This window comes from Tachyglossus aculeatus, chromosome 2 (genome assembly GCF_015852505.1).
Source record: "Tachyglossus aculeatus isolate mTacAcu1 chromosome 2, mTacAcu1.pri, whole genome shotgun sequence".
In the NCBI taxonomy this organism is placed as follows: domain Eukaryota; kingdom Metazoa; phylum Chordata; class Mammalia; order Monotremata; family Tachyglossidae; genus Tachyglossus; species Tachyglossus aculeatus.
Window position 1 is genome coordinate 59,314,513 of NC_052067.1, and position 19,316 is coordinate 59,333,828.

Below are 19,316 nucleotides of genomic sequence, written 5' to 3' on the forward strand. Positions count from 1 at the left end.
TTTTGAGCAATTCCCACGTGCAGAGCACTGTATTAAGCACTTAGGTAAGTACAGCACAACAGAATTGATAGACAGATTTTCTTCCCACAAGGAAGAGAACTTCCTGTGAAATCTCTAATTTCTCCACTTTATATTCCCCAACTTTCATTTCACTTCTTCCAGGCCACCAAATCATATAGGTTCCCACAACACATATTACTTATGTACAGGTTACTCTATTACTCCTGTTATATGCAATCTAAATAACTGCCTCCATTGTTAGAATATAAGATCCTGTAGGGCTGGGTTCATATTCTCTCACTCTTTTGTATTCTCTTCAAGCACTTAGTACAGTGGTTTGCTCACAGGAATTGTTCAAAAATCACTAATTGATTGAGCAAATTTCAGAAAAGAGCTTTAAATTGAGCACAATCAATGCAAACTATTTGTATATCTGCTGAGCCATTTTATGGTGTTCAATTAAGCCCTGAACCCAACAATTGACTCAAGGTCATCGATCATCTTCATAACTGCCTCAGGCCTTTGAAGAGAAAGTCCTCACCCACATCCCAGCCTTTATTTCATTCTTTTGTATCCTTCTGCCCAGCATTTATCTCTCAGCAAGAGGGGATTGTCAGAACAACAGCATTATCTCATAAGTACATTTTCCTCCTTTCTCTTTATCCCACATTTCATGCAGGCCAATTTTAATGTTTGAAAAAATAAGGAACTAAAGCACTAAACCAACAGCATTGACAGACAACTCAAGTCACCAATGTTCTTCAGAATCAAAGAACCTAAGTGCTACTAGCATGGACCCATAGAAATTCCCAAGCTGTATACAGATTCAACAGATGATGCTGATGTTTCAAAATGAATCATCTGATAGTACTTGGAGTTGTCTTGAAGCCATCTAAGACCTTGCCCAATTCTTTTCCACTTTGTCCTCTCTCTTCTGCATCGTCTATGCACTTGAATCTTTGACCTTTGGGAATTTAATATTCACCCCACCCTCAATCCCACAGCACTTAAGTACAAATCTTTAAATCAAATATTATAAATAGATACATGTACAAAGATATTTATTAATTTCTGTCTCCCTGTCTAGACTGTAAGCTCATTGTGGGCAGGGATCATTTTTGTCAACTCCGCAGTATAATAATGATAAAAATAATAATAATAATAATGATAATAATGGCATTTGTTAAGCGCTTACTATGTGCCAAGCACCATTCTAAGTGCTGGGGAAGATACCAGGTAATCAGGTTGTCCCACGTGGGGCTTACAGCCTTAATCCCCATTTTACAAATGAGGTAATTGAGGCCCAGAGAAGTCAAGTGACTTGTCCAAAGTCACACAGCTGACAAGTGGCAGAGCTGGGATTAGAACCCATGACCTCTGACTCCCAAGCCCAGGCTATTTCCACTATGCCATGCTGCTTTTCCCAAGGGCTTAGTTTAGTGCTCTGCACAAAGTAAGCTCTCAATAAATATGATTGATTGATGGATCACAAAGGTGCAAACATCCCCCAAAAGTGCAGAGAAATTAAATGACTGGGCCATGGTCACGTAGTGGGTAGACAAGCATTAGTCCTGACGCTCTTTCCACTAGGCTGTACAGCCTCTCCATCTTGAAAACATGCAACTCAGCATGCCCTTCTATAACCCAACCTGCACACACTCTGCTCATCTAATGCCGAACTCCCCACTGTACCCCAATCTCGTGAATCCCACCATCAACCCCTTGCCCTCATTCTCCCTCAGGCCTGGAACATGCTCCCACTTCATATCCTTCTGGACTGTGAGCCCGTTGTTGGGTAGGGGCTGTCACTATTGCTGCCGTATTGTACTTTCCAAGCGCTTAGTACAATGCCCTGCATACAGTAAGTGTTCAATAAATATGATTGAATGAATGAATGAATAGCCGACAGTCTCCCCACCTTCAAACCCCTCCCAAAATCAAACATCCTACAAGAGACCTTTCCAGACTAAGCCATTTATTTCCCCCATCCACCTTCCCCTATCACCTCTGCACGTGGCTGTGTATCCCTTCAGCACTTTGATACATACTGCAGCCCCATAATGCTTATGTAAATACTTTTATACACTAGTATTTCCCCTATATATAATCTATTTAAATGTTTTCTCTCTACATTTTAAGCTCCTTGTAGGCTGGGATCATAACTGTTACACTGTACTTTCTCAAGCACTTAGCACAGTGTTCTGCACATAGAAAGTGCTCAATAAATACCATTGATTGACTGATAACTGAGAGATCTTTCAACCCCACCCACACAGGCAGCCCCTGGCCACAATGTGGTACCTACGGCTTACAAAATCATCTACTGTTTCCAATTCTACCTCTTCTCATCCCAATCCCATCAAAAGCCTCTTTCTCTAAGAGTTATCTTGTTCTTGACTGCTGAATAAAATAGACTGGTCTGCCTGCCTCAGGTTTCTCCCATCAGCCATCAACTAATCTGCACAGCTTGAGGTTGGGTTCTGCTCTGCTTACTACTCCCCACAATTCATCGTGATCTGCACAAGGCCATTAAGTTATCCATGTCGTGTATTCATTCATTCATTCAATCGCATTTATTGAGCGCTTACTGTGTGCAGAGCACTGTACTAAGAGCTTCGGAAGTACAAATTGGCAACATATAGAGACGGTGCCTACCCAACAGTGGGCTCACAGTCTAGAAGGGGGAGACAGAGAACAATACAAAACATATTAACAGAATAAAATAAATAGAATAAATATGTACAAGTAAAATAAACAGAGTAATAAATACGTACAAACATATATACATATATACAAGTGCTGTGGGGAAGGGAAGGAGGTAAGGCGGGGGGGATGGAGTGGGGGAGGAGGGGAAGAGGAAGGAGGGGGCTCAGTCTGGGAAGGCCTCTTGGAGGAGGTGAGCTCTTAGTAGGGCCTTGAAGGGAGGAAGAGGGCTAGCTTGGCAGATGTGGGAGGGAGGGCATTCCAGGCCAGGGGGATGATGTGTATGGCATAGAGGCGATGCCAGAGAAAACGTCAAGATAATGAATTCATTCAGTCAAATTTACTGAGCACCTCCTGGAGGAGGTGGACTTTTTAAAAAGGCTTTGAAGATGGGGAGAGCTGGGGTATGGCAGAGCTGAAGTGCATAGAGTTCTAGGCAGGAGGCAGAAGAGTCGAGCACAAGGCACGGTGAAAATAACTTGGAAGGAACGGAAAGTGGAAGCTGGGGTGGAGTGGGGAAAGAGAGCAAGGAAGAGGGAGGGCACTGATAGAGTGCCTTAAAGCCAACCATCAGAAATTTGTGCTTATAGGAAGAGGAATGGGCAGCCATAGAAGGTTTCTGAAAAGGCGAAAGATAAATGCAGAATGACACTATAGAAAATGATCCATGTGGCAGAGTGAACACAAAGATGTGAGCATCCCCACAGAAGCACAGACAAGTTAAGTGACTTAGTTGCAGTCACACAGCAGCATAGCAGCATTAGTCCCGATGCTCTTTCCACTAGGCCACACTGCCTCTCCATCTTGAAAGCATGTGGATTGGCACCCCCAGCCCCTCCCTGCCCACAACCCACCATAATTTGTAGGTGCCACAGTGCTCAGATCTTGCACTTGACCCACAGTGAGTGCTTAATACCATAATTATTAATCAGTCGATTAATGGTATTATTACTATTATATGCAGAATTGCTAGCTGACCTCCTACCAAACAAGAGACTGGAAGACACACTTCTCTATATCTTCTCTCACCTTGATTCCAGTCTTCCCCGGGGATAGAGAGGCACTGAAGCATTTTAGTTCTGCATTGACGTCCTGGCCGAGATCCAAGCAATACCCCAAATGACTGGGAGGTACATTTTATGGTTAATGGATGAAAAAACCGGTGCACTGGCACCAAAGAAAAGAGGAGAAGAAAAATATATCTGGAGCCCAATTTTTCAAGGGGGCTCAAAATCCAGCACTTCAAATGCTTCACAAAGTTGAGGTCTCACTTGGCTCTTTCTAGTCCTGGTTTTTTGAGGGCTCTTGCAAGACAACTGGGCAATACCCAGGCAGACTCACTTTAGAGTTGTCCAATAAATTAGCAGAAGCCATTGTAAAAGGATACTTGTCAGGCAGTACTGAAACAGTGAAACACCAACTAGAATTTAAATTTGGAAATCAGGCTGGGAAGAAGTACAGCTATTAAAATCCCTTGACTTAATCATCATCCTCCTCATCATCATTGTAATAATAATATTTGTAAAGAGCTTACTATAAGCCGAGCACTGAGGTAGATAAAAGATAATCAGGTTGGGCAAAGTTCCTGTCCCACATGAGGCTTACAGTTTAAGTGGGACAGTGTAGGATTTAATTCTCATTTTACAGATGAGAAAACTAAGGCCCAGAGAAGTAAGGTGACTTGGCCAAGGTCACACAGCAGACAAGTGGCTGAGCTGGGATTACAATCCAGGTTCTCTGACTCCCAGAGCCCTGCTCTTTCTACTAGGTCATACCATTTTCCTAACATAGCACCAACATCTCAGCCAGACATTCAGCCACTGTACCTTCTAGACTGTGAGCCCACTGTTGGGTAGGGACCGTCTCTATATGCTGCCAACGTGTACTTCCCAAGCGCTTAGTACAGTGCTCTGCACACAGTAAGCGCTCAATAAATACGATTGAATGAATGAATGAATGAATGTACCTCTTCACTATTTGAAGGGAGAATTCAACTGGGTTTTTTTTAACTACATTTTTGCCAAAAAGGTCTATGTTCCTTACTCACAGACACAATTTCTGATATGAAATAAGATCTAAGATCGCCTTGGTTGTTGAAAAATGTTTCAGAAGCTGTGGAATCTTTTTGGGAAAGAAAAAAAATGACTATAGGTAAATTCTGTGGCAGAATATCTGAGAGGATTTTACAGTCTACAAATTAGAGAAGACATGGGCATGGGCCTGGAATTCGGAGAACTTGGTTCTAATCCCAGCTTTTACTGAGTGACCTTGGGCAAGTCATTTCACTTTTCTTTGCCTCCTTCCCTTGTGCACAGCTGTACCTCAATCTGGGGTGCAGAGTAGCTGGGAGTCCCTGGTAGGATGAAAGGCTTGGAGCAGCTAACCTGCTAATGAATTCATTCATTCATTCATTTGTATTTATTGATCACTTACTGTGTGCAAAGCACTATACTAAGCACTTGGGAGAGTACAGTTTAATAATAATCAGACACATTCCCTGTCCACAATGAAGTAATGGTTGGGGGAATTTAAAGAGCAGAAGTTCAGTCAATTAATGGTATTTAATGAGCACCCATTGTGGGCAGAACATGGGTATAAGATCTTGGGAGAGTACAATACAACAGAGTGGGAGACACATCCCTGCCCTCAAGGAGCTTACAATCTCTTTCAGTTCTCCTTCCATCTCTGGGCCGATGGTGTAGGCTCACAAGTGGGACACAGGACAGCCCTGGGCTCCTATGGGATTCTGGGATCCTATGGGATTCTGGGAGCCGTCAGCAGGTGGAAGACTTAGGTTAGTCAGAACCTGAAGTAGTAAGAGGTCAGTCAGTCAACTGTATTTATTGAGAGCTTACTATATGTGAAGCACTGTACTAAGCTCCTGGGAGAGTAAAACCATAAACAGACACATCCCCTGCCCACAGTGAGCTTATAGTCTTCGCTGGAGAAGCACCGTGGCTCAGTGGAAAGAGCCCGGGCTCCGGAGTCAGAGGTCAGGGGTTCAAATCCCGGCTCCGCCAATTGTCAGCTGTGTGACTTTGGGCAAGTCACATAACTTCTCTGTGCCTCAGTTCCCTCATCTGTAAAATGGGGATTAAGACTGTGAGCCCCCTGTGGGACAACCTGATCACCTTGTAACCTCCCCAGCACTTAGAACAGTGCTTTGCACATAATAAGCGCCTAACAAATACCATCATTATTGTTATTATTATATAGTCAGTCTAGAGGTAGTTTAGGTAGTCAGTCACCTCTATCTTGGGGACCCTGCTGCATGGCAGGGTAATGAATTCCCTCACTGGGCAGAACAAGACCACCTTGGAGATGGGGCCTGGGTCAATGATCCCATTAGGCTCAATCTTAAGGTCAGCCATGTATGGGTCAGTTTTACACCATTTCAATAGAGCATAGTCCTGGGAGTTAGAAGGCTGTGGGTTCTAATCCCAGCTCCTTAATGGATTGTCTGCTGTGTGATCTTGGACAAACCACTTCCCTCCTCTGCACCTCAGTTCCCTCATCTGGAAAATGGGGGTGAAGACAAGGAGTCCCATGTGCGACATGGACTGGGTCCAACCTGATTAGCTTGTATCTACCCCAGTGCTTAGTACAGTACCTGCTACACTGTAAGCACTTATCGAATACCATAAAAAATGGGGGTGGAGGTGGCAAGAATCTGCCCAGGTAAATGATTTAATAGACTGGGTTGCTTTTTGATGACAGTCCCAATGGAAAGTAGACCTTAATATTATAACAATTGTGGTATTTGTTGAGCATCTACTATGTACTGAACACTGTGATAAGCATGTACCTCGTTCTTCCTGTCCCGCTGTCGACCCCCAGCACATGTCCTCCCCCTGGCCTGGAATGCCCTCCCTCCACACATCCGCCAAGCTAGCTCTCTTCCTCCCTTCAAAGCCCTATTGAGAGCTCACCTCCTCCAAGAAGCCTTCTCAGACTGAGCCCCCTTTTTCCTCTCCTCCTCCCCATCCCCCCGCCCTACCTCCTTCCCCTCCCCACAGCACCTGTATATATGTTTGTACAGATTTATTACTCTATTTTATTTGTACATATTCACTATTCTATTTATTTTGTTAATGATGTGCATCTAGCTTTAATTCTATTTGTTCTGAAGACTTGACTCCTGTCCACATGTTTTGTTTTGTTGTCTGTCTCCCCCTTCTAGACTGTGAGCCCATTGTTGGGTAGGGACCATCTCTATTTGTTGCCAACTTGTACTTCCCAAATGCTTAGTACAGTGCTCTGCACACACTAAGCTCTCAATAAATATGATTGAGTGAATGAATGAATGATAAAGGATAATGAGATGGGATGCAGACTCCGTCCGACATGGGGCTCATGGTCTAAGTGGGAGAGAGGAAGGCTTTATTTTCTTAAGTAGAGATAATCATTTTCCTTACTTGTCTGTCTGGAGAAAAAGGAAGTGGGATGTGAGAGGAGAAATAGTCTTAGTAGGTTTGGAAGTCAGGTAAACAATAATAATAATAACAATAATAATGGTATTTGCTAAGCGCTTACTATGTGCCAGTGTTCATAATTCATTCATTCATTCATGCAATCATATTTATTGAGCGCTTACTGTGTGCAGAGCACTGTACTAAGCACTTGGGAAATACAAGTTGGCAACATATAGAGACGGTCTCTACCCAACAGCGGGCTCACCATCTAGAAGGGGGAGACAGACAACAAAAAAATATATATTAACAAAATAAAATAAATAGAATAAATATGTACAAATAAAATAGAGTAATAAATACATACAAACATATATACATATATACAGGTGCTGTGGGGAGGGGAAGGAGGTAAGGTGGGGGGAATGGGGGGGGAGGAGGGAGAGAGGAAGGAGGGGGTTCAGTCTGGGAAGGCCTCCTGGAGGAGGTGAGCTCCCAGTAGGGCTTTGAAGGGAGAAAGAGAGCTAGCTTGGCGGATGTGCAGAGGGAGGGCATTCCAGGCCAGGGGGATGACATGGGCCGGGGGTCGACGGCGGGACAGGCGAGAATGAGGCACAGTGAGGAGATTAGTTGCAGAGGAGTGGAGGGTGTGGGCTGGGCTGTAGAAGGAGAGAAGGGAGGTTAGGTAGGAGGGGGCGAGGTGATGGAGAGACTTGAAGCCGAAGGTGAGGAGTTTTTGCCTGATGCTTAGGTTGATTGGTAGCTCTCATGACTGGATTTCTCCTTCACCTTCTTAGGTTCACCTTACCTGGCTGGCAAACCCCATGCTACCAAAATGCTCAGAGCTCCTTACCAAACGGATGCTGGTAAAAACCTCACTCCATCCTTCAATTGAACAGGTTTATAAATATGCATCACTTGGGAGGAGAAACATGACAGGCCAAACCACTGCTGTCTGGAGGAGCTGGAGGAGGATGTCCTTGGACTTCCTGGGGTTGGGGTCTTCCCCAGGGGAGAGGAGGGGGGTCCCAGACCCACCATGTGCTCAGGGGGGAGGGGTCCCCCACTTCCCACCCCCACCCTCCCAGAGGACCCCCTTCTTGCAACCCATCATCCAATCATCCACCAGAAGGAAGGAAGGAATCATCCACTTCAATCCATATTTCATGCTGCTGCCCAGATTATCTTTGTCCAGAAACGCTCTGGGCATATTACTCCCCTCCTCAAAAATCTCCAGTGGCTACCAATCAATCTGCGCATCAGGCAGAAACTCCTCACCCTGGGCTTCAAGGCTCTCCATCACCTCGCCCCCTCCTACCTCACCTCCCTTCTCTCCTTCTACAGCCCACCCCGCACCCTCCGCTCCTCTGCCGCTAATCTCCTCACCGTACCTCGTTCTTGCCTGTCCCGCCATCGACCCCCGGCCCACGTCATCCCCCGGGCCTGGAATGCCCTCCCTCTGCCCATCCGCCAAGCTAGCTCTCTTCCTCCCTTCAAGGGCCTACTGAGAGCTCACCTCCTCCAGGAGGCCTTCCCAGACTGAGCCCCTTCCTTCCTCTCCCCCTCGTCCCCCTCTCCATCCCCCCACCTTACCTCCTTCCCTTCCCCACAGCACCTGTATATATGCATATGTTTGTACATATTTATTACTCTATTTATTTATTTATTTATTTTACTTGTACATATCTATTCTATTTTATTTTGTAGTATGTTTGGTTTTGTCTCCCCCTTTTAGACTGTGAGCCCACTGTTGGGTAGGGACTGTCTCTATATGTTGCCAATTTGTACTTCCCAAGCGCTTAGTACAGTGCTCTGCACACAGTAAGCACTCAATAAATACGATTGATGATGATGATGATGAAGGAAGGCCAGGAGTGCATCTGCCAGCGGAGAAGCCTCTCAGAGTGCAATGGTTCACGGAATGATAAGCACGGGACCCCTCCTCACCCTTCTGGAGGGCTCTATGGGGATAGGTGGCCGTTTTTCCTCCAGAAAGCAGCCCCATGGCCCAATTCCGCCCGCCCCCCCCCCCCAACCAAGAGAGATATCTGGAGACCAAAAAGACCCCCACTGGGGTGGAGATTTTGGGGGGGTCACCGATTAATCTTCCTGCCCCAACTCTAGTGCAGTGTTTTTGGCAGAGAGGTCATCCATGAGTCGAAACCAGCTGCCTTGCTCAGCATGTTAGTAAGAGCTTTGCAAGTAGAAAAAAAATTTGATTTCCATTAGAAACAGCGTGGCCTAGAGGATCAAGCCCAGGCCTGGGAGTCAGAAGGACCCAGTTTCTAATTCCACCCCTGCCCCTTGCCTGCTGTGTGACCTGGGGCTGGTCGCTTTACATCTCTGGGCCTTGTCTGCAAAACGGGGATTAAGACTGCGAGCCCTATGTGGGACAACCTGATTAGCTCAGATAATAACAATAATAATAATGATTGCATTTATTAAGCGCTTACTATGTGCAAAGCACTGTTCTAAGCACTGGGGAGGTTACAGGGTGATCAGGTTGTCCCACAGGGGGCTTACAGTCTTAATCCCCATTTTACAGATGAGGTAACTGAGGCACAGAGAAGTTAAGTGACTTGTCCAAAGTCACCCAGCTGACAATTGGCAGTGCTGGGATTTGAACCCATGACCTCTGACTCCAAAGCCCGTGCTCTTTCCACTGAGCCACACTGCCCCTTAGCCTTAGCACTTCAGAAGTACCTGTGAATAGAGGGTGTTGAAGATGTGTGGATTTGGGGGGTTTGGTTAAAAGCCTTCTCCCTGCGACTGTGGTTATACACATTTGATTTCTGGGACTATGTTCTGTTTGAACACTCTGTACGGTGGATTCAGTTAACTGTAGTCTTTCTTTATCCCCAAGTGTTGGGCATGGCATATTCCAAATGAACTAGTTTTTTTTCCCCCATGACTTGACCAGGGGAGCTGGGGGAGAATCTAGCCAGGACTCAGGGAGTGCACAGTTTGCATTTTTGCAGAACCCTGCACTTGAGTAAACTGGTCCCGGGCACATAGTAAGCACTTAACAAATGCCATTTTAAAAGCTAGACTATGACTACTTGTTTTGTTTTGATGTCTGTCTCCCCCTTCTAGACTGTGAGCCCGTTGTTGCGTAGGGATTGTCTCTGTTGCCAAATTGTACTTTCCAAGTGCTTAGTACAGTGCTCTGCACACAGTAAGCACTCAATAATAATAATAATAATAATTGTGGTATTTGTTAGGCACTTACTATGTGCTAAGCACTGTTCTAAGCACTGGGGTGGGTACAGAGTAATCAGGTTGTCCCACTTGGGGCTCACACTTTTAATCCCCATTTTACAGATGAGGGCACTAAGGCACAGAGAAGTTAAGTGACTTGCCCGAGGTCACACAGCAGACAAGTGGCAGAGCCTGGATTAAAACCCACATCCTCTGACTCCCAAGCCTGGGCTCTTTCCACTAAGCCATGCTGCTTCTCTAAAAATTCTCTCAATAAATACAATTGAAGGAAGAAGGAAGGAAGGCAGGCCAGAAAATAAGGCATCTTATGCCTTTGATGCTACTGTTTCTTTTGTTTCCAAGCAGTATGGCCTAGTGGAAAGAATACAGGCCTGGAAGGCAAAAGGACCTGGGTTCTAATCCCAGCTCCACCATTTGTCTGCTCTGAGACCTTGGACAAATCACACTTTCTCTGTACCTCAGTTATTTCATTTGTAAAATGGTGATTAAGACCGGAAGCCCCATGTAGGATGGAGCTTCTAGACTGTGAGCCCATTGTTGGGTAGGGACCGTCTCTATATGCTGCCAATATGTAGTTCCCAAGCACTTGGTACAGTGCTCTGCACACAGTAAGCGCTCAATAAATACAACTGAATGAATGAATGGGGACTGTGTCCAACCTGACTAGCTTGTATCTACCCCAGCTCTTGGCACGTAGTAAGCACCTAACAAATATCATTTTAAAAAATAATCTTTCAATCCATGGTAGATGTTCTCATGAGTGGGACAGGACACAATGCTGACTTTGCAATGTTCCTTGTCATAATAAAAGTATCATCTTTGATCTCTTTTCCACAAGGACAGAACAGCCATGTTTCTTCACATCAAGGACTTTTTGTTCTCACCATATTATAACGAGATATACAGTATCTCTCCCCCCACCACACACACACACACACACACACACACACACACACACACACACGACACTCTCAGCAAAAGGATACCATGGTCTAACGAAGAGATGGAGAATCAAAGGCCACAAAACTTTCTACTTCAGCAGTCTCTACAGGAATTGAATGGAAACTGAACCCATGGCTCTCTCCTAAAGCTGAATGAATTTGGAGAGGTCACTAAATTGTTTCAAGACAAATATTTAAACTGCTTAATACAGCAACCATTATTCATCCCCCAATTCCCCTCTGCTTCGCAACCAGAGGGCTGCAGTTACGCCAGTCAAAAACCAAAATGAGCTGAAAGATCTCTGGAAGAGATCTAGCCCAATCAGTGAGGTACTGAAGCCGGGTCCAATTCCAGAATCAAAGGGATTCTAGATTTGTACTGCCTTGGATGACCTGAGAAGTAGCTCTGTTACTTCGACTAGTTTTTAATGAAAAATCTTTACCTTCTGGGGCTCTATGGCACATTTTCAAGAGGAAAGATATCATTGAGGATATTCCAAGAAAAAACATATTGCATTCCTTGGGCAGGCTCCTTCCAAGAAGCTCAAAGAACTTTATAAGCATCAAAATATTCCCTTTAAGGCAGCCTTTGGGGAGAGCAAGGCAGTGATTGGTAGTGACCTAATTTCAGAGAGAGCTGAAGGCATCTCAGTGGAGACAGTAGAGAGGAAGGGAAAGGCAAGAAATCCAGCCAAGCATACTTGGCTCCTTGCTGAAGGCTAGAAGACTTGACTGGGGGCCAAGACCTGGCTTTCCTTCTAGCATGCATTGGTTGAGTTTGCTAATCAGATGCTGGGTCAAGGAATGGATACGCCTCATCAAATCCAAGCCTATTCCCTCTGCTACCACAACACAAATAGAGCTTAGTCAGTCACACTACACAAGGAAAATGGGCTGAAACCAGGGAGTTGAAAGTCTAAATGAAATGGAGAAGGCAGGATTTACTAGAAATTATCTAGCCTGTAAGCTTGTTGTGGGTAGGGAACATGCCTGTTTATTGTTGTGTTGTACTTTCCCAAGCGCTTAGTACAGTGCTTTGCACACAGTAAGCACTCAATAAATATCACTGAACAAAGGAATGAATGAATCATATAGAACCTGATGAGGCAAAACTCGCTTACTGTTTAGCTCAATTGTATGAACTAAATTGTTTAGTTTGGCAAATCTCCAAACACATATTGAAAGTTTTAATTTACATATGCTAAACCTCAAGGATCTTATTAAGGAGGATTCAAATTTATCACATTTCCTTTCTGAGATGATATAATCATGCCACCATTTTAGAGAAGTTTGACAAAAAGATCGTGTATATCATAGGCTATTTTAAAAGACTAAAAGAAATCACTGTACCTAATGACGCTTACAGCCACTGTCTAGAAAGCTCTAATAGGCAATTCAGTGATTCGTAGTTTCAGTTTTCAGGCTGTGGATACATGAATGTGTCCTCAATACCAGCAGAGAGATCGGATAAGAAAGGACAAAGCTGATTACCCACTCCTCAATCCTACTGTTTCTCTCAATCAATAAACCTATCAATAGTATTTACTGAGTGTCTCCTCTGTACAGATGCCTACAGTAGGATTTTGGAAGACCACAGTAGAGTTAGTGAAGACATGATCCCTGTCCCTCTTTCAATCTAGGGGGAAGCAGATGAGCACTAAAATAATTACAGATAGGAAAAAGTAAGAGGGTACAAAGATGACTGTATGCTTGTAGTGGGCAGCGAATGTGCCTAATGACTCCGACCTACTAATACTCTCCCAAGCACCTAGTACAGTGCTTTGCACACAGTAAGCACTCAATAAATACGATCTATTGATTGATATGTGCATATTCAGAGATGAGTCCTTAACTCTTTCTAAACTACAGACACCCCAAATGGCCATGCCAGAAATTCCTATTACCAGCCAGAAAAGGTCAGTTAGACCAGGATGTCAGCTGAGACGGTCGCTATTGCCATCCCAGGAAAACTAGGAAGATTCTTTCTCCACCTCTCCCTCAATGGCAGTAACAGCTGTTGTCCTTATAACTGCCCTTGTCATTGCCACTAATAATAATAATAATAATTGCAGTATTTATTAAGCAGTTACTATCTGCTAAGCATTGTACTAAGCCCTGTGGTAGATAGAGGATAATCAGGTCCCACATGGGACTCAGAGGTTAAGTAGGAGGGAAGACCATGATGAAGGGGTTCTTACAGATTGATTGATTGATTAGTCTGCCATTCTGAAGGCCTTTCTGGTTCTTTCCTTAGACCTGGATAGTTGGAGGGACAAGGCCTCTAAAAGCACGTCACCTAGTTCTAAATTTACAGTTATGAGAAATCGTAATAATAGAGGATTGTTGGAGGTGGGGTCCAGGTGGACGAAGAAAAGTTCAGACGTATATGCAAGGAGAACGGGTTGTCAGAGAAACATTTTGAGTGAAATATTCCCTATATCTAGAGATGAGAGAGAGAAATAGTCATTCATTCAATCTTATTTACTGAGAGCTTACTGTATGCAGAACACTCTATTAAGTGCTTGGGAAAGAGTACAATACAACAATAAACAGCATCATTTCCTGCCCTTAAGGAGTTCACAGTCTAGAGTGGGGGAGACAAACATCAATTCACATAAATAAAATTACAGATATGTATATACATGCTTTGGGGCTGGGAAGGGAGAAGAGCAAAGGGAGCAAGTCAGGGAAATGCAGAAGGGAGGGGAAGATGAGGAAAAGTGGGGCTTAGTCTGGGAAAACCTCTTGGAGGAGATGTGGCTTCAATAAGGCTTTGAAGGTGGGGGAGAGTAATTGTCGGATTTGAGGAGGAAGGGCATTCCAGGCCAGAGGCAGGACATAGGCTAGTGGTTGGCAGCGAGACAGGTGAGATTGAGCACAGTAAGAAGGTTAGAACTAGAGAAGCGAAGCGTGAGCTGGGCTGAGGAAGGAGAGAAGGGAGGTGAGGTAGGAGTGGGCAAGGTGATGGAGTGCTCTAAAGCCAATGGAGATGAGTTTTTGTTTGATATGGATGTGGAAAGGCAATCACTGGAGTTTTTTGAGAGCTGGGTGATGTGTACAGAATATTTGTGTAGAAAATGATCTGGCCAGCAGAGTGAAGTATGGACTGGAGTGAGAGAAATAGAGAGGGAGAAGTTTCTGAATATAAACTCTTCATGGATTTGAATTCTTTATGATATTTCTTAAGAGCTTTACTATGTGCCAGGCACTGTACTAAGAGCTGGGGTAGATACAAGTTAATCAGGGTGGACAAAGTCCATGTCCCACATGGGACTTCACGGTCTTAATCCACATTTTACAGATGAGGTAACTGAGGTACAGAGAAGTGAAGTGACTTGCCCAAGGTCATACAGCAGACAAGTGGCAAAGTTGGGATTAGAACCCAGGTCCTTCTGACACCCAAGCCCATGCTCTATCCATTAGGCCACGCTGCCTAGTGGATGAAGTTCGGGAACAGCTAGGAGGGATGAAAAAGAGAGGCAGAGAGGGAACGAGACGGACAAGGTGGGGAGACCAAGAGTTTGAGAGATAGAAGGAGTGAGAAAGGAAGCTACCAAGACAGGCAGGAAGAGACAGATGGGAGGAGTGAAAAAGGGAGCTACAGAGAAGGACAGGAATAGACAGGAGTGAAAAAGGAGCTACAGAGAGGGATAGGAAGAGACAGGTAGAAGTAGTGGAAAAGGGAGTTACAGAGAAGGGCAGGAAGAGAGAGCAAGTGAGAGTAAGAGAGGGACAAAGATTGATGGCAGGAGGCAGAAGCTGGACCTGGCTGAGAGAGCTGCTAAAGGATGTTACGCTATCCAATGACCAAAATGTATTTCTCACAGAAAATGGCCCATCAGCGGAGGCTTCCGGACCAGTGATTTACACCCTGATTTAAAAATGGCTTGAATCAAATCCACTCTTCTTCCACCTGATACCCACTCCAGCAAGCACTTCGGGGTCAGGCTCGAAAAGGAACATGTCTTGATGATGATGATGATGGTATTTATTAAGTGCTTACTATGTTTCAAGCATGTTCTAAGCTCTGGGGTAGATACAATCTAATCAGGTTGGACACAGTCCCTGTTTTGCATGAGGCTCACAGTCTAGGTAGGAGGGAGTGGGATTCATGGGTCATTCACTCCTTCAATCGTATTTATTGAGTGCTTACTGTGTGCAGAGCACTGTACTAAGTGCTTGGGAAGTACAAGTTGGCAACATATAGAGATGGTCCCTATCCAACAACAGGCTCACAGTCTAGAAGGGGGAGATAGACAACAAAACAAAACATGTGGACAGGTGCCAAGTCATCAGAATAAATAGAAGTAAAGCTAGATGCACATCATTAACAAAATAAATTAGTAAATATGCACAAGTAAAATAAAATAAAATAAAATAATCCCGCCTACACCACTAGTCAGCTGTGTGACTTTGGTCAAGTCACTTAACTTCTCTATGCCTCAGTTACCTCATCTGTAAAATAGGGATTAAGACTGTGAGGCCCCCGTGGGACAACATAATTACCGTGAGCCCACTGTTGGGTAGGGACTGTCTCTATATGTTGCCAACTTGTACTTCCCAAGTGCTTAGTACAGTGCTCTGGACACAGTAAGTGCTCAATAAATACGATTGATTGATTGTATCTACCCCAGCACTTAGAACAGTGCTTGGCACATAGTAAGTACTTTACAAATACCATTACTATTATTATCATTATTATTATTATTATTTAATCCTCATTTTACAGATGAGAAAACTGAGGCAAGGAGAAGCAAAGTGACTTGCCCAAGGTCAAACAACAAACAAGTGGTGGAGTTGGGATTAGATCCCAGGTCCTTCCTACTCCCAAACCCGGGCTCTAGCCACTAGGCATGCTGCTTCTTGTCTAACAGGTGCACCCAGGGCTATGTAGACAGCTCTACCCTGGGTCTTGTTTCAAGAGTTTCCTGCCCACCCTGGAGCCACTCAGAGCTGGCTAGCAGAACCCCAGCTGGAGATAAAAAGGAGTATCTGCTCCTCTACTCTCCTAACACTTCCTTCCCTCAAAGCACTCCACAGCCCGGCTTCTCCCATCCAATGCCAGCTCCCATGAGCCCCATGTTACAAGCAGTGGAAAGCACAGTCACTCCCATACCATCAAGCACCATCTGCTTCAAGGCTCTCCATCACCTCGCCCCCTCCTACCTCACCTCCCTTCTCTCCTTCTACAGCCCACCCTGCACCCTCCGCTCCTCTGCTGCTAATCTCCTCACCGTACCTCGTTCTCGCCTGTCCCACCATCGACCCCCGGCCCACGTCATCCCCCTGGCCTGGAATGCCCTCCCTCTGCCCATCCGCCAAGCTAGCTCTCTTCCTCCCTTCAAGGCCCTACTGAGAGCTCACCTCCTCCAGGAGACCTTCCCAGACTGATCCCCTTCCTTCCTCTTCCCCTCATCCCCCTCTCCATCCCCCCATCTTACCTCCTTCCCTTTCCCACAGCACCTGTATATATGTATATATGTTTGTACATATTTGTTACTCTATTTATTTATTTATTTATTTATTTTACTTGTACATATCTATTCTATTTATTTTATTTTGTTAGTATGTTTGGTTTTGTTCTCTGTCTCCCCCTTTTAGATTGTGAGCCCACTGTTGGGTAGGGACTGTCTCTATATGTTGCCAACTTGTACTTCCCAAGCACTTAGTACAGTGCTCTGCACACAGTAAGCGCTCAATAAATACGATTGATTATGATGATGATCTGCTGCGATAGAACACTGTTGGGAATCAAACCTTTTACGCTTCCCTTCGTTTCCACTTCAGCCCCCGGGGTTTCAAGAGACCAAAGTGGCATCAAATTAGGGAAGCAGCATGGCCTACTGGATAGAGCCCAGGCATGGAAGTCAGAAGGTCCTGGGTTCTAATCCACACTCTGCTGCTTGTCTGCCATGTGACTTGGGACAAGTTGTTTAAATTATCTGATCATTAGCACTTAACTTATGCTAATCAATCTCTAGTCTGTAAGCTTATTTTGGGCAGGGAATGTGTCTGCTTTATTATTATACAGTGCTCTCCCAAGTGCTCTGTACAGTGCTCTGCACACAGTAAGTGCTCAATAAATTTGATTAACAAGGGCTTCATTTACCTCATCTGTAAAATAGGGATTAAGACTGTGAACATGGTAAGGACAGGGACTGTGTCCAACCTGATTAGCTTGTACCTTCCCCAGCGCTTACAACAGTGCTTGACACATAGTAAGTGCCTAACAAAAACCATTATCATTATTACTATTATTTTATTCCACCCAAACCACGGGAGCTTAAGAGAGCTAGTGAGTGGCCCTTGTGAGGTGAGCAGGTCAATTTCAACACCTTAGGCCCAGACACAAACTAGCCAACTCCTGTTTCAGAACCACTCTGAGCTACTCTAGGCTCAGTGTGCTCTAGGAAAAGCAATACCCACATGGTTGGGTCACAGATGTCAGTGTTCAGTTTTTGAGTTTGAAGAATAGAGTGCAACAATCATTCATTTAATTCATTCATTCAATTGTATTTATTGAGCACTTACTGTGTGCAGAGCACTGTACTAAGTGCTTGGGAAGTACAAGTTGGCAACATATAGAGATGGTCCCTACCCAACAGTGGGCTCACAGTCTAGAAGGGGGAGACAGAAAACACAAAACACGTGGTCAGGTGTCAAGTCATCAGAATAAACAGAAGTAAAGCTAGATGCACAGCATTGACAAAATAAATAGAATAGCAAATATGTGCAAGTAAAATAAACAGAGTAATAAATCTGTACAAACATATATACAGGTGCTGTGGGGAGGGGAAGGAGGTAGGGCAGGGGGGATGGGGGGGGAGGAAAGAGGGGGCTTAGTTTGGGAAGGCCTCCTGGTGGAGGTGAGCTCTCAGTAGGGCTTCGAAGGGAGGAGGAGAGCTAGCTTGGCGGATGTGCGGAGGGTGGGCATTCCAGGCCAGGGGGAGGACGTGGGCCGGGGGATGATGGCGGGACAGGTGAGAACAAGGCACAGTGAGGAGGTTAGCAGCAGAGGAGTGGAGGGTGTGGGCTGGGCTGTAGAAAGAGAGAAGGGAGGTGAGGTAGGAGGGGGCAAGGTGATGGAGAGCCTTGAAGCCGAGAGTGAGGAGATTTTGCTTGATACGTAGTTTGACTGGTAGCCACTGGAGATTTTTGAGGAGGGGGTTAACATGCCCAGAGTGTTTCTGCACAAAGATGATGTGGGCAGCAGAATGAAGTATAGACTGAAGTGGGGAGAGACAGGAGGATGGGAGAACAGAGAGGAGGCTGATGCAGTAATCCAGTCGGGATAGGATGAGAGACTGAACCAGCAAGATAGCAGTTTGGATGGAGAGGAAAGGGTGGATTTTGGCGATGTTGCGGAGGTGAGACTGGCAGTTTTTGGTGACGGATTGGATGTGAGGGGTGAACGAGAGGACAAAGTCGAGGATGACACCAAGGTTGCCGGTTTGTGAGACGGGAAGGATGGTAGTGCCGTCAACAGTGATGGGAAAGTCAGGGAGAGGGCAGGATTTGGGGGGGAAGATAAGGAGTTCAGTCTTGGACATACTGAGATTTTGATGGCGGGCAGACATCGAGATGGAGATGTCCTGAAGGGAGAAGGAGACCCGAGCCTGAAGGGAGAGAGAGAGATCAGGGACAGAGATGTAGATTTGGGTGTCATCAGTGTAGAAATGATAGTTGAAGCCATGGGAGTGAATGAGTTCACCAAGGTAGTGAGTGTAGATAGAGAACAGAAGCGGACCAAGAACTGACCCTTGAGGAACCCCTACAGTAAGGGGATGGGAGGGGGTGGAGTAGCCCTCAAAGGACACTGAGAATGAACAGCCGGACAGATAAGAGGCGAACCAGGAGAGGACCTGTGAAGAGAGGAGAGTCTGTGAAGCCAAGGTTGGATAGTGTGTTGAGGAGAAGGGGGTGGTCCACAATGTCGAAGGCAGCTGAGAGGTCCCCAATATCAGCAAATCTAAATGTCCCCCTTAAAAAATCCTCCTTTCACAGCTAAACTGAGACTAGGGAAAAGATGGTTGTGGGATGTGAG

At 45.2% G+C, this 19,316-nt stretch overlaps 1 protein-coding gene across 2 annotated transcripts in view; it reads right to left on the reverse strand.

The window, feature by feature from the left end:
• Positions 1-19,316, reverse strand: part of AGPAT4 (1-acylglycerol-3-phosphate O-acyltransferase 4) — a 167,372-nt gene that overhangs the window by 85,277 nt on the left and 62,779 nt on the right. The gene's annotated exons all lie outside the window — the stretch shown is intronic.